The sequence below is a fragment of the Felis catus genome, chromosome B3 (genome assembly GCF_018350175.1).
Source record: "Felis catus isolate Fca126 chromosome B3, F.catus_Fca126_mat1.0, whole genome shotgun sequence".
NCBI lineage: Eukaryota > Metazoa > Chordata > Mammalia > Carnivora > Felidae > Felis > Felis catus.
This window is the reverse complement of record NC_058373.1, coordinates 67,346,460-67,361,738: the sequence shown is the minus strand read 5'-3', so window position 1 is coordinate 67,361,738 and position 15,279 is coordinate 67,346,460. Positions and strand designations below refer to the sequence as shown.

The 15,279-nt window shown below is 36.2% G+C and overlaps 1 protein-coding gene across 3 annotated transcripts in view; it reads right to left on the bottom strand.

The window, feature by feature from the left end:
- Window positions 1–15,279, bottom strand: part of DPH6 (diphthamine biosynthesis 6) — a 336,135-nt gene that overhangs the window by 130,807 nt on the left and 190,049 nt on the right. For all 3 annotated transcript variants that reach the window (XR_006599355.1, XR_006599356.1, XR_006599357.1), the window contains exon 9: window positions 8,154–8,303. The gene's annotated coding sequence lies outside the window, so the exon portion shown is untranslated. The remainder of the gene's footprint in view (window positions 1–8,153; window positions 8,304–15,279) is intronic.

Here is a 15,279-nt window from a genome sequence, read left to right as displayed (position 1 = left end):
CTGGATTCTTAAAAAGTTAAGGTCCAATTCTGAATATGGCATTTAAAAAAACATTCTATTTAAGGAATAAAGAATAACATCTATTCTTAGAATCTATTATAGAATAACATCTATTCTATGATGTTATTAAGATATAATATGTTTTAGACATGTCATTTTCCTATGAATGCTTTGAATCATCTTTCTTATAGAGAATTTTGGTTTTACGTCTCGCTTAAAACAGTTTTTTGGTTTTGTTTCAATGAACATATTTGTGGGACGACAGCCAAGAAAAGGTGCCATTTGGGGAATGAAGGGGAAAACATTTTGTTTCTTTTTTTTTCTTGGGATATTTTTGTTTACAGAGAGAACACAGGTTGCCATCAAACTTCCAGATCTGAACAGCAGAGGTGACTGTCAGCATCACTTTGTTCCTAAAGTCAGTAGCTTTCCAAAACAGTGTCCTTGCCAGCTGACCTCTTTAGTTACTGCCACATTTAGACACGTTAACAAAAGCCTATTGTTTACCCTAAGTGGTATCATTTCATTTTTATGTATGGCTTGCTCAAGGTGAATTTATTTGTAAGGAGGATTACTGCTCTAGAGTTATCCCATTATTAAATTGCTCTAACAACACTGAGAAATTATTTTCAGCCACTAATTAAAACTAAATGCAGCACCAGGACCCATCCAGTAAGTATTTGCTTTGCTTCAGCACCTAGAAAATGCTGTCATTAGGATTCCATTGGAAATAATTTATTTGACAACATCTGACAAATTTCTACACTTAACTTTTCACTTAAAATTTCATAGCTAAGTAGCTTGAGAAAAGTACCTATATTTTTTAACACAATCCTTCAATGACAGCCTTATAATGTAGGTACATCACTGACCTATGGAGAGGTCATATAGCATAGAAGTTAAAGGCAGAAGCATGAGAGCCAGAGTACTTCTGTTTATCTCACCAACTGACTACTTGTGTGAATTTAGCCTAATTAATTTTTAGATACCTCAGTTTCATCATCTGTAAAATGGGGATGACAACAGTACCTAACTCATAGGGTTGTTGTGAGGATAGATGAGTTAATACAGTGCCTGGCACATAGTAAGTATTAAATAAAATCTAGCAGAGTGCCTGGAAGGCTCAGTCAGTGAAGCATCTGACCTCAGCTTAGGTCATGATCTCATGGTTCATGAGTTTGGGCCCCACGTTGGGCTCTCTGCTGTCAGTGCAGAGTCTGCTTCAGATCCTCTGACTCCCTCTCTCTCTGCCCCTCCCCTCCTTGCACTCTCTCTCTCTCTCTCACACACACACACAAATAAATACACATTTTTAAAAATTTTAAAAAATTTAGCCAAATCCTGTTTTTAGTGAGGAATCATTAGAGAGTGTCTGAAGATGCTAAATCAGTAGAGATATGCATGTATTGTATAAAGTTATAAGTCATCTTCCAAAAGACCTAAAGATAGAAATTGCTAACTTTAGAAGTCAAGGGAACAATAAACCCAATAAAAATAAACAAAAAATAGCATAAAAAATAAGGGCATAAGTTAGTTGAATACAAAACCACTCTTTCCTCTCGTGCCTTCTGGCTTTGCTATTTCTGTTATTCCTGATGCTTTTTAGCAGCTCTCTCTATGGTTTCAAACATTGCCTATGCCCTGTCTTCCAAGCACTGAGCATACACACACAATTACATTGAAGCTGAGGAACCTGTAAACCCCAAGAAGAGAATACAGATCGCCACACACAAGTTCCTGTACTTTTCCATCTCTGCAATTTTTGCACTGGGTTGTGTAAAAATTCCTCAGCTGAACCTTCCAGCTCCTTAAGTTGATGTTTAGATCAGTTCTTCCTGCCATGCATCCCAATACCAAGGTTTCATTTTGTTTACAATTGACTCACTGTCACAACAGCAGCCCTTTTTGTTAAGTCAGCTGTACCTTCTGTAATTTATCTGATGCTAATGGTAATAATTAGTTTTCTTCTGCTTCTCAACTCATCTTCCCAAACAGGTAAATTATTCCTGTGTGTTGAATACGATACCTGTCTTTTCTGCCTGTGTTGGTTTTCCTCAAATTTTTGGTGATTCTTGGTTATCACTTGACGTTTATGGATAAGCATCTAGACTCCTGATCACTGCTACCTGCAGTATATGTCCCCAGTCCTAGTGACAATATATATTTTTTTCCTGATTCTGTGTATAAGCTCTGATTATATGGGCTCTGGCCATGCGCCCAGGCCTTCATGTGGGCTTATTTTTTGGATGCAAGTATGCCTGCTCTCGTGAGGCCACCCAGTAGCCTACATCTCTAGCTGAGGAACAGAGTATAAGCAGAGTGGAGGAAGCAAAATATACCCTATGTTAGATAAGGACAAGTGTTATTGAGACGTTTAAAACAAGGAAGCACAGACAAGATATTAGAGTGAGTATGTGGCATTCCTAGATAGGGCAGCCAAGGCAGGCCTCCCTGAGAAGGTGACATGCCCCCAGGGGCACAAAGTAAGGCAAGAATGTTCCAGGCAGGCTAAATTGCAAGTGCAAAGGCCCTATACAATGTCTGAAACTTCTGTAAAAGGAAGCTGTGTTAATCATTCACATTTTGCCTTTTGAACTTCTCTGGTTCCCCATTTGCTTTGTGCTGCAATTTAAGATGTTGCAAGTTTTTGAAGTATTAAACACGTTAGTTCTTGCTGAGTGGTTATAATCTAGGTGCTTTGTAAAGGCTTTCTAAAATTGACTTTCCAAAATCATTATAATCTTACTACCAAAAAGTCCTGACTAAAATCTCCAGGGAAGGTCCTATAAGCAATGTTGAGAGTCTCTGAACTGGAAGTCAGGTGATATGAGCTCCAGTCCCATCCCTGCTGGTAACTTGCTGTCAGCCTTTGGTCTCTAAACTTCTTCAGTCCTCAGTTTCCTCACCTATGGAATGGGACAGGTGAGTTGATTCAGGTATCTTATGTCCACATTTTGTTCAATGAATAGGGTATTTTGAATAACCTTAGATTGAACTCTTTGGTTTAACTCTACTTTGCCCCAGTAAACATCGAAACTTGTCATCTTCTATCTGGCCCATTTCATTCTTTGTTATCTGCCTGACTCCTGACAAAACATCTTTTATGGAACCTCTAAGTTATAAGGGCATGGTACTATGACTGTACCTTGTTTATTAAACCCTCCTAAACTTAGGAGGCTGCTCTGGTTAGTTCATTTATCTTCGCATAACAGGAACCATCGAAACTTCCACTCACTGGGATAAAGTTAGGGATACGTTGTGGAAAAATGATATTGAGTTTCTTATTTCCTGATTGTGAAAAGGTGGAGGCTGTCATATCTGGGAAGAAACATACCCAGGACAGTTTTCAAGCAACTGCCTTTTATGCAGCTAAGGCAGGGTGAGGGGGCTGGAAGAGTCTTCATGGGATAAAAGTACAAGTCTGAACAATCTCCAAAGCTTTTTTTTTTCTTCTGCAAAAAAACCTTCATCTTAATCCTTAAATACAAATTGAATACACACTCTTGCCAGTAGATTGTAAGCTCTCTGAAGGTAGGACCTATTCCTTAGTTGTCTTTACATCTCAATGGCATGACATAGTACCGCACATAATACACGCTCAACACATGCTTGTAGGTTGACTTATGTTCAAAATTTTCTGCCTCCCTTGTCCGCCTTCTGGCCCTCTGTGGCATCATACTCTCTCTTGTTTCTAGATCTCATGAGGCTATTTGTTGTCTTTGACAAAGCAGCATTTTTCTCCTTCTTTCTCCTATCTTCACCTGATAACTCCCAAGACACCTGAATCCCCCCGAGATCTAGGTCAGGTGCATTGCTCTCTCTCTGTCTCTCTGCCTCTCATACCTATTTTGTTATGGGTATGATTTTCACTAGACTCTAAATCCTGTGAGTGCAGACAACAAGTCCGTTTCCTTCTCTGTGGTACGCCCAGCATTTAGCACAGTTCCTGGCACAGGATAGATACTAAGAAAGTGTTTGCTAAATGAAAGTTATGAAAAGAAGGAGTCCTAGGATACAGCTGGTCTAAAGAAGAAAAGGTGATGAAAGAAATAGGTGATAAGAGGAAACAAAGACTTAAAATAATTTATCAAGGAAGATCAATCAAAGTTAAGTCCTGAAAAGTTATTTGAAACTAGTGCTCCAAAATGATTGCTAAAAAATTAAGCTGAAGAATCCTCATAGGTCACAATCCTTAATATTGAGATTTATTCCAAATAGGTGGGAACGGAATGCCGTTAAGTGCAAGCAAAGACACTTCCTTGGGGGTCAGTGAAATATATTAGAAAATTATAAATTAAGGGTCACTGGGGAGGACTTAAGCATTGGCGAAGCGCAGTATCAGATGCCTACAGTGTGTGCTAGCAATTATTCACATCCAGGATGTATTGACTTCTAAGATTATAACCCACAAATGCTATCTGGCAATATTTGTTATTCGATAAAATATAGGGAGAGTATATAGAGTTGTGAAGGATGGGAGGAGTGTCAGCTTTCAAGACAGTAATAAACATTAAGAAGCAACTCAGTCTTAATTTTAATATTACTTCAGCTCACTTGTGAAATTCTAAATTCTTAAATGTGGACTTCTGAATTCCTCTGGCAAAATTTATCTTCTTTGGGGGTTATTAAATCAATTAACCTTGGGAAGGGAAGGTTAAAAGGACTTCTGTGGGCTACGTTCTCACAGCATGAAAGAGAACAGGCAGAAGCCTGAGTGAACCATGGGTAGGGTTCAAGGAAAGGTTTACACTAGCAGATGATCAGCTCTGTTCTTGCTGAAATTTGGCAAAGAAATACACTGTGGTTTCTTCAGATGACAGCATCATAATTCATTTAGCTCTCTCCTACCTTTTCACAAAAAGGCCAAAACCCCACAGGAAATGTGAGCACTGACATTTTCTACCCAGGATCAAAAACCGACTATTTTGCCAGAAATTGAAAACAATATAGCTAAAACAGTAAATACAACAGTAATGTGTTGAAAGAAATAGGCTGCTGGACTGGCCAGTGACACAATCCATCATTTCTATTTTAACTTCTGATGGATAGAAAGGTAAAAAAGAAAAAAGAAACAAAAAATAACAAAAATATGTTTGGGTTGGCAGACTTCCATGAAATATAATGAAAACCAAATAAATGTCAAAAAATCCCTTTGCATTAATTTACAAATTATGCTCCACAGATTTGCACTAAACGCAGTACTTCTAATGGCAAGTTTGATTATATGTTTCTAGCTGATTTCCAGGCAGTTAAAAGCTAGCTTAAGGGCCATCTAGAAGGCCTGATTTCTTTTCTTTCTGCAAAATGCTAAAGCTTCTTTATCATTCTGTATTCAGCCATGAACTCAGCTGCACAAGCCAAATGTAAAGGTTTTATGGGCCAATCTATCATGTGAATTCGTGAACAAGAATACAAGCCTACTCATGCAGACGCTGAGGGTGATTTCCATTTTTATGAATGAAAAAGAACCCTGCATAAACATTCTTTAAAGTTTTAAATGAAGAAAGATGCAAAACAAAATGGGAGCATTTTGTTTTATATGTCAATATCTTGTAAGAGGGGCAAAGTAAGGGATCTGGCTCACATGATTCCCAAGACAGCAGTATCTCCTTTGCATTAAGTACATAAATGAGATTTATGGCCACTGACCTAATCTTAGATGCCAAAATGTACAGCAGGAACAGCTTTCTGAAAAACTTAATTTAAAATTATGGTGTTAACAAAAGCATTTTAGGAAGCAGACAACACGGCTGGCGTGCACGCACACAGGCATCTAGGGGAGCTGGCTCTAGAAAGGAGCTGTGGGTATTTGCATAAAGCTTTTCAATACATCTCAGAGGTAATTTAAATCCACAGGTTTTTCTTTTTCTCCCTACCACCCTGGTGTTAATGAATTTCCAAATGAACTCATATCACCAGACAGTTGATTTTCACCACTAAAGGTCATTTAATACCAGACATTCATAGATTTGGGGGAGGCTTAGAATAAAGAAAAATAAATAAACCTGTTTATTCCTTTTCTGAATTTTAAAAGCAGGTTCCTTACCACTAAGTACTTAACTAGATTAGCACCTTGGAGAAAAGAAAAGGCTTGAGCAACTGCACTTGTAATACTTTATCCACTGAATGAGAGAAAATGGGCTGTGATACTGCTAATCCAGTGGCAACCACTTGGAGATTTTCCTGAACACACTGGTTTTTGACCTGAAAAAGACCACAAAAGAAGAAGAAGAAGAAGAAGAAGAAGAAGAAGAAGAAGAAGAAGAAGAAAAAGAAAAAAAGAAAGTAGTAAAGGAAACCTACACTGACAGATATCAAGTCAACACTTTCTTAATATAGTCCCATAAAACAGAATTCCTGGAAAAAATAACATCCTGCAGAATAAAATGTCAAGTTGAAGAAACACATCCCTTCCCTTATCGTTGGATTTTAACAAGTGAACTGTGTGCATAGTTGGAGGAGGTAAACATATAGTAACATGTTTTCCCAATGATTTCAAAAGCTTTTACTTTTAAATACAGATTTGAAGCATTAAAGTGTACACTTCAGGTATACCTACATATATCATCTCCCTGAAACAGATAAATCATGTCACTATGTAACATGTATATAGGGCTAAAAAGATTATCAAAGAGAATCATCGAAATTTTGAAATTAAAATGCAGAGTTCAAAAGAATGTTGGATTATGTAAATTATCTGAACATTCAGTTCCAAATTCCTGTCTTAGTTTATGTTGTCCGTAAACAGTCTAAAATATGAACTTGGCTGTAGGTAATTTCTTTGGGAGGTGAATCCTAGGAAACAGAGTGAAGGAGGCGTGGGGAATGAGAGAGGGAAAGAAAAACCAATAATGCTGTTGAGTTCATTAATGATCTGGGCAACTGAGGATCAATTCTCCTGGGCATTCTCTGAGGAGCTCTGTAGAAAGTGCCTTAAAATTGCTTATCTGAAGGATGTCAGGCTGGTGCCTTTATTCACAATACCCTGTTTCCCATTAGTTGAAGGCTGTTGCAGGTGGCAGTGACTCCCTCACCCTTTCAGGCTTTCCTGGCATAAGGGCTGAGTGAAGTCCGCTGGCTTCAGAGAAAGCCTCAGGGAAGAAGAATGGAGGAATGCACAGCTCATGCTTCTGGCAGAACACTGTCAGTGTGCCTAGGGCTGTTCGGTACTGCTGTAGCTAGGGTCAGAGGTGAGATGACAGCATGTGACAAGGGCATCAGACACCTGTACCTCAGATGCTAGGTCACCTACAAAAGCTTTCACTACATGACTCTGAATCAGCTCACAGGATGGAGATTAGTAAGACTCTTCATAAATTCAAAGTTTTTACTTTCTAAAATTCATTATTATTCCTAAATTTAAAAAAAGCTGCAAAGAATCTAATTTATAAAAATAATTTGTGTTCATGTAACCAATCCAATTTCCTTTCCAATTAACATTTCTGTGTGTGTGTGTGTGCGTGTGTGTGTGTGTGTGTACTTTCTGAAGAAATTAATGTTTAAACTAGGCAAAAGAATGCACTTGAAATTTAAAGAAAAAGAGGAAAGAGAAGAGGGCAATGATGCTAAAAAAGAGAAAAAAAGAGTATCACCTAAATAGGTGTTTATGACAACTAATTTTCACATTGTGTCAGCAGTACAGAATTATTTAAATGGAAAATAATGTAATTATTTTTTCACCTCAATAAAGAACAATCTGGTTTGGATTAATTTAACATTTTTCAAATGGTTGCTTCAGCATCACGAACAAACACATTGTCTTAATTGTATTTTTTTAAAAAGACCATATATCATAGTGGTTAAAACTGCTCAGGCCTTGAGGTCAGATACTTATGTCTGAATTCTCACTCTACAACTTACCAGCTGTGCAAAATGGTAACAGTGACATATTTAGTAATACATTCAGTAATTGGTACTTTAGAATTAAATCACATGAGATCATATAATATGTATGGAGCCCTCAGAAAAGTGTCCAACTCAGAATAACTGCTCGGTAACATTGTTTATTATTATTGTTGTTGTTAATATTCTGCAAAAATTAGGTGGTAAAAAGTCATAAGGGCAAGTTCGTAATTATGTGTGTACTCATATATTGTTACAGTACAAAGTAATAAAGGAGAAAGAGCATGTAACTGAGTAAAATATAGACTCACTGTTTTGTAGAAGGTGACTCCATGATTTCCAATGGGAGGTGGAGTTTCACCTTGGTCTTCTTCCCCTGTTACAGTGAGGACATTGTCCTCATTACGGTTCACCTCACATGAACGGCTACCCATAAACAGCTTGTCTGAGGATTCCAAATGCTAAGAAAAAAGATTAGTGAGCAGAATAAGAAATGATGACTCAGGAAGCTTTTTAAAAAAGCTGAAATCGGATAGGTAAGTAGAATTTACATTTACTCAAGATAAAACTGAGAGGAAAAGCAAAAAGTTTACCCATTCATAGGAAAACGCGATTCAAGCAAGTTGATGTTGGTGACACCATGCGGTCTGTGAGCGGCGGAGAAGAAAAAAAGAGCTATAACAATCGCACAAATCCTTGGTGTATCACAATCATACAAAGGAACAAAGGCGTTATACTACAGCAGTGTAGAGTTGGGTGGTGAAGTGCTTAAGAGAAAAGGAAAAATATATGGCTGCTAAAAGCATAAGAGACACAAAGAGAGCATCAATAAAAAAAAATCTTTAAAAATTTAAAAATTCCAGTAGGAGAAAAGGTTGATCATGCAGTATCAGGCCAGCATTAGAAACTCATGTGTCAACACCATTTATAAATGAGTTCAATTAAATAAATTAGTACATAAATGTTGTGTAAAGTAGGACAAAGTAATATAAATGAACAAACTTAAAGTACATGGGCATACTCGTAAGAAATGAAATTTGTGTTCAATCTGGATTAAATTTGTTCTTGCACATGGGTGTTATGGGTATAAATTACTATAGTGATCTAATGGGCACCAAATATGATAGATAGCCATTCTTAATTCTTCCAAGTCCTCTAATTTTAAAAATGGAATAGAGAAGTGTACTAATTTGAGATTCTGTAATTTCAGCTCTAAAAGAAACATCAGCTTAAAAAAAATTTTAATGTTTATTTTTGAAGGAGAAAGAGACAGAGAGAGAGTGTGTGTGTGTGTGTGAGAAGGGGTGGAGCAGAGAGGAGACACAGAATCCAAAGCAGGTTCCAGGCTCTGAGCTGTCAGCACAGACCCCAACGCGTGGCTGGAAATAACAAACCATGAGATCATGACCTCAGCTGAAGTAGGACACTTAACCGATTGAGCCACCCAGGTAACCCAAAACATCAGCTTTTAAAAGATGAAAACTAAGTTTATTTTAAAGAACAGATGACTGGATTTCTAATAAAGTTTGGTTTAAAGTAGACACACGTAAAATATGTATGAAAGGTAAACTTATGTATCACAATAGAAAATAAAGTACTTTTTCCTCTAGATTTTCAAATTGGTTTCCAAGTGGTTTTTTAAACTGGGTTTCATGTCAAAATATACTTTTCTTATTATATGGGTTTTCATAATATGAACTTGAGAAAAAATGTTAAATGCTTTCCTAAAAAACTAACCAGTAAATTTTAGAGGAGTCAAAGATGATTAATTCATGCCCATCAGGTCTCTTTTTCTCAATAATATTAAATAGAGGTTCTTTAATTCATGGGTTGTCTGACTTCCTTCCTTTGGATACAGTCAAGTGAAGAATGAGACTCAGCCTAGTATTCCTCCCACTCAGCTTTAACATTTGTCAATTCAAAGCTAATCTTTTCATCTGTACTTTCACCCACCTCTTTATCCTCACCGTGATTATGTTGAAGGAATCCCAGATATACCATTTCATCAGTATATACTTCAGTAAGTTAAGGCAGAAAACTCATTTTTTCTTTTAAATACAACCACAATACAATTATCACACCTAAAAAAATAATTCTTTAATATCATCAACTATCTTGTCAATGATGGTTTATTGAACTTTGACAAACTATAGTTCGATGAACTATAACAAAGTGTAAGATATCTTAGCAGATAGTACAATAAATGGCTGAAGCAAAATCCACACACCTGATCTAAATATATGCCTTCGTAATTAATTGCCATATGAATTATTAACAGGTAAAATTCTTAAGTATCCAATGTTATTTAATTTAAAATCTCCACTAAGCAATATAGAAGGATTTTGACTTTAAGATTCAGTAGTTGCCAATGAATTATCTCCCATGTGTTCACTTTTCTTTCTGTGAATAGTCAACGCTAACTTATATTAATATCTGCACACAGATTAAAAGAGATGATGCCCATAACACAACAGTGCATGAGGTCCTTTTAGTTATATTGCTGCCTTATTTTCTATTATATACTACCTCATATTCCAATAACTATTTTATCTATGGTGACAATGAATAGTAGGGCTCGACTGCTATAAAAGATGGCTTTTAAATCAATCATCCTCTGACAAATTCAAGGAGATGAGTAATTCACCTCAACTTAATTCAACAAATATGCATGTATGTATGTACGCATGTATGTATTTAGAAGGAGCAGGAGAGAGGAGCAGAAGGACAGAGAGAGAGAATCTTAGGCAGGCTCTACTCAGAGTGGACCCTGATGCGGGGCTTTATCCCACGACCCTGGGATCACCACCTTAGCCGAAACCAAGAGAATGATACTCAACTGACTGAACCACCCAGGTGCCTCTCAACAAATATTTATTGAATGCCTAGTAAATGCCTCTGCAATATTATATATACTGTGACGTCTGCAGTCACCAAGAGAAAAGTGATCTCTCCTCTCATCTAGCTAATGATATAATTTAATAGGAAAACTGTAAAAATATGCCAAAGCAATAAATGCCCATGTGATCTATTTCTAACATTTAGAAAATATGATATTTAAAACAATACCTAGCAACATTTGTTTCTCATGTGGAAAATATAATTTTATTAAGAAAAAATTGAGGAGAGGTAGGAAGCTTTGCATATAGAAGGCTACTCAAAATTAATGGGACTAAACTGATTAATCTAGATTTTTTCCTGGATAAGGCACTCGTTACTTTCCATTTTTAATAACAGTTAGCTGTGTTTAGGCAGATGAAATAACTTATAATTAAACCTGAAGTAATCAAAGAAGATAAGTTTAAAACATCAAGTCTATGTTTTATTATTAGGTACCTTTCCTTTTCAGAAGTTTATGATTAGTACTGATGACAAAGGGAAGCCAGGCTAGAAAGAAAAAGGAGTGGCGGGACATACACTAAGTTCAAAGAGAAAATATAACTGCCAATCCTAAATCCATTTAAAAAACGGTCTCTCTCTTAAAAACTGAGAACAAACTGAGGGTTGATGGCGGGTGGGAGGGAAGGGAGGGTGGGTGATGGGTATTGAGGAGGGCACCTTTTGGGATGAGCACTGGGTGTTGTATGGAAACCAATTTGACAATAAATTTCATATTTAAAAAAATTAAAAATAAACAAAAAATAAAAATAAATAAAAATAAAAATAAAAAACGGTCTCTATCTTTAGAAAAATACTCATTCCAAACTGAAAGCCCCATTATTTGCAATGGAATGGAAACTTAGCTTATAATTGACGTGGGTCAAAAGTATAAACCAGAAATTCAAAATATACATAAGTACTTGACTTAAATACAGAAAGTCTCTAGTTAAGTAAAGCTGTATATTGAAAGTTCTCAGAAGACTCAATTACTGTCCTTCATTCTTCTAGTAAATACAATTCAGGAGAGGCTTAAAAGGAAGTTTAGAAAAGATTCCCAAAGGATTTATATTCTCTCATTAAATATTCACTTATTTAAGGAAGTGAATGCCCAAGTGATAGATATCAAACTGAATCAATAAAAAGAAGCAATTAAATAATATGATATAATATTGTGTAAAATATTTTCCTACATGTGCACCATGGTCTACATTATAAACAAAATAAAAAATAGGTTACCAAAGCCCATCATTTTGTTCTGAACTTTAGTTATAAAAAATATAGAAAATTCACTATTTATGTATTATGTTACAGTTAAAGAATGTACAAAAATATAAGCAGATAGCAGTTTCTATCTTATTTCAAACTGAACTTGAACTAGTTTTGAACCTAATCCAGGGAAATCACTTTTAAAGCAGTGGAGGATCTTATTTTTAAAGGGACGTGAATCCTTACCCCTTGGTTACACTGTTAGAAAAAAGATAGTAGAGATGTAATGTACAATATGATTACAGTGAACACTGCTGTACGTTATATAGGAAAGTTGTTAAGAAGTAAATCCTGGAGCACCTGGGTGGCTCAGTTGGTTAAGTGTCCTACTTTGGCTCAGGTCATGATCTTGCAGTTTGTGAGTTCGAGCCCCGTGTCGGGCTCTGTGCTGACAGCTCAGAGCCTGGAGCCTACTTGGGATTCTGTGTCTCCTCCTGTCTCTGCCCCTCCCATGCTCATGCTCTGTCTCTCTCTCTCTGTCTCTCAATAATAAATAAACATTAAAAAAAAAAAAAGTAAGTCCTAAGAGTTCTCATCATAAGGAGAAAAAGTTTTCCCTTTCTTTTTTCTTTTCTTTTATTGTATCTATGAGAAGATGGATGTTATTGATGAATTTATTGTGGTGATTATTTTACTATATATGTGAATGAAACCATCATGCAGTACACCTTAAACTTATACTGTGATATATATCAAATATTTCTCAATAAAAGGTTTTATGTGTTTGAATTGGATCAACAATCCATGGACTTATACACATATATAAAAAGATCAACAGAGACTCAAATATGTAGCTGCAAAGTATCATAGTAGATAGTATTTGCTCAATAAGGGTAGAACTTTTGATGTAATGTGGCACCCAATATACCACTAACATTCATTGTGAAAGTACTATCGCTCAAATAACATAACAATGTGAACATTTTCTATGATTACAGTAGCCATTTTCTAATTAATAGATATTATTAAATACTAATATTATTTAATAATATTAGCACTATTAGATATTAGCTCATTTATAATATTTGAGACTGACCTATTTTGGGGAGGTGTTGCATTATCATTAATTCTTCTTGAGACTTTCTTTTTCTATTCTGTCCACAACTATTTTACTGCTTCCAAGAACTTCAATTCCTAATTCCACCTTTAATATATTAAAAAGGTCAAATGTAACAATAAGAGCATTACACTGTTTTCTCAGAGAAATTTTGTATTTGCAGCAAATTGGGAAGTTCTTCCCAATCTTTACCTTGTTAAGTATAGATTGTATCCTTGGATTATAAACCATTAAGAAATTATAAAATATTATTGCCTAATTTTATCACACAAAAAAAGATAAATTTAGAAGCAAAAAATCTAGGGGCACCTGGGTGGCTCAATTGGTTAAGCATCTGACTTAAGGTCAGGTCATGAACTCATGGCTCGTGAGTTCAAGCCCGGTGACGGGCTCTCTACTGACAGCTCAGAGCCTGGAGCCTGCTTCAAATTCTGTCTCTGTCTCTGTCCCTCTCTCTCTCTCTCAAAATATAAATAAACATTAAAAAACAATTTTAAAAAGAAGCGAAAAATCTAGAATTCATTCCTAACAAATCATTCTCCATGTTTCTTTCTGTCCTTTTTTCAGGCGCATAAATTTTAAACATCTATAATCATACCATAGGCATAATTGTGTCTTTAAAATTGTGCATTTACAGCAAAGGAAACAACCAACAAAACTAAAAGGCAACCAACGGAATGGGAAAAGATATTAGCAAATGACATACCGGACAAAGGGCTAGTATCCAAAATCTATAAAGAGCTCACCAAACTCCACACCCGAAAAACAAATAATCCAGTGAAGAAATGGGCAGAAAACATGAATAGACACTTCTCTAAAGAAGACAGCCAGGTGGCCAACAGGCACATGAAAAGATGCTCAACATCGCTCCTCATCAGGGAAATACAAATCAAAACCACACTCAGATATCACCTCACGCCAGTCAGAGTGGCCAAAATGAACAAATCAGGAGACTATAGATGCTGGCGAGGATGTGGAGAAACGGGAACCCTCTTGCACTGTTGGTGGGAATGCAAATTGGTGCAGCCACTCTGGAAAACAGTGTGGAGGTTCCTCAAAAAATTAAAAATAGACCTACCCTATGACCCAGCAATAGCACTGCTAGGAATTTACCCAAGGGTACAAGACTGCTGATGCATAGGGGCACTTGTACCCCAACGTTTATAGCAGCACTCTCAACAATAGCCAAATTATGGAAAGAGCCTAAATGTCCATTGACTGATGAATGGATAAAGAAATTGTGGTTTATATACACAATGGAGTACTACGTGGCAATGAGAAAGAATGCAATATGGCCCTTTGTAGCAACATGGATGGAACTGGAGAGTGTGATGCTAAGTGAAATAAGCCATACAGAGAAAGACAGATACCATATGTGTTCACTCTTATGTGGATCCTGAGAAACTTAACAGAAATCCATGGGGGGAGGGAAGAAAAAAAAAAGAGGTTAGAGTGGAAGAGAGCCAAAGCATAAGAGACTCTTAAAAACTGAGAACAAACTGAGGGTTGATGGGGTGTGGGAGGGAGGGGAGGGTGGGTGATGGGTATTGAGGAGGGCACCTTTTGGGATGAGCACTGGGTGTTGTATGGAAACCAATTTGACAATAAACTTCATATATTGAAAATAAAATAAAATAAAATTGTGCATTTAATGGTATGCAATATGTAATTATCAATGTTGTATAACCTGTATAATAAATATTTTCAATGGATGTCTTCCATTGAGCTGGTGTACTATAATTTAACTATTGCCCTTAAAAAGAAAATGCAAGCATGTCCATATTTAAAATGCTTAGAAGAGTATCTGGTATATACAGTAAGTTCTGCATTAGTGTTGGCTTTCATTATTGTCATTATTATTATTGCTATCACTGCTATTGTTATTGTAATTGTTCTTAAGTTACTTAAAAAGTAAAACTTAAGAAGAATAAGTGAGATGTAAAAATATCCTAATTGGTTGGTACATATACAGTTGACCCTTGAACAATGAGGAGGATGCTGACCTCCCTGTGCAGTTGAAAATCTGCATATAACTTACTTTCCCTTTTTCCAAATTTTCATTTAAATTCCAGTTCGTTAACATGTAGTGTAATATTAGTTTCAGGTGTAGAATTTAGTGATTCATCACTTACATACAACACCCAGTGCTCATCACAAGTGCCCTCCTTAATCCCCTTCACCTATTTCACCCATCCCCTACCCACCTCCTCTCTGGTAACCATCAGTTTGTTCTCTAT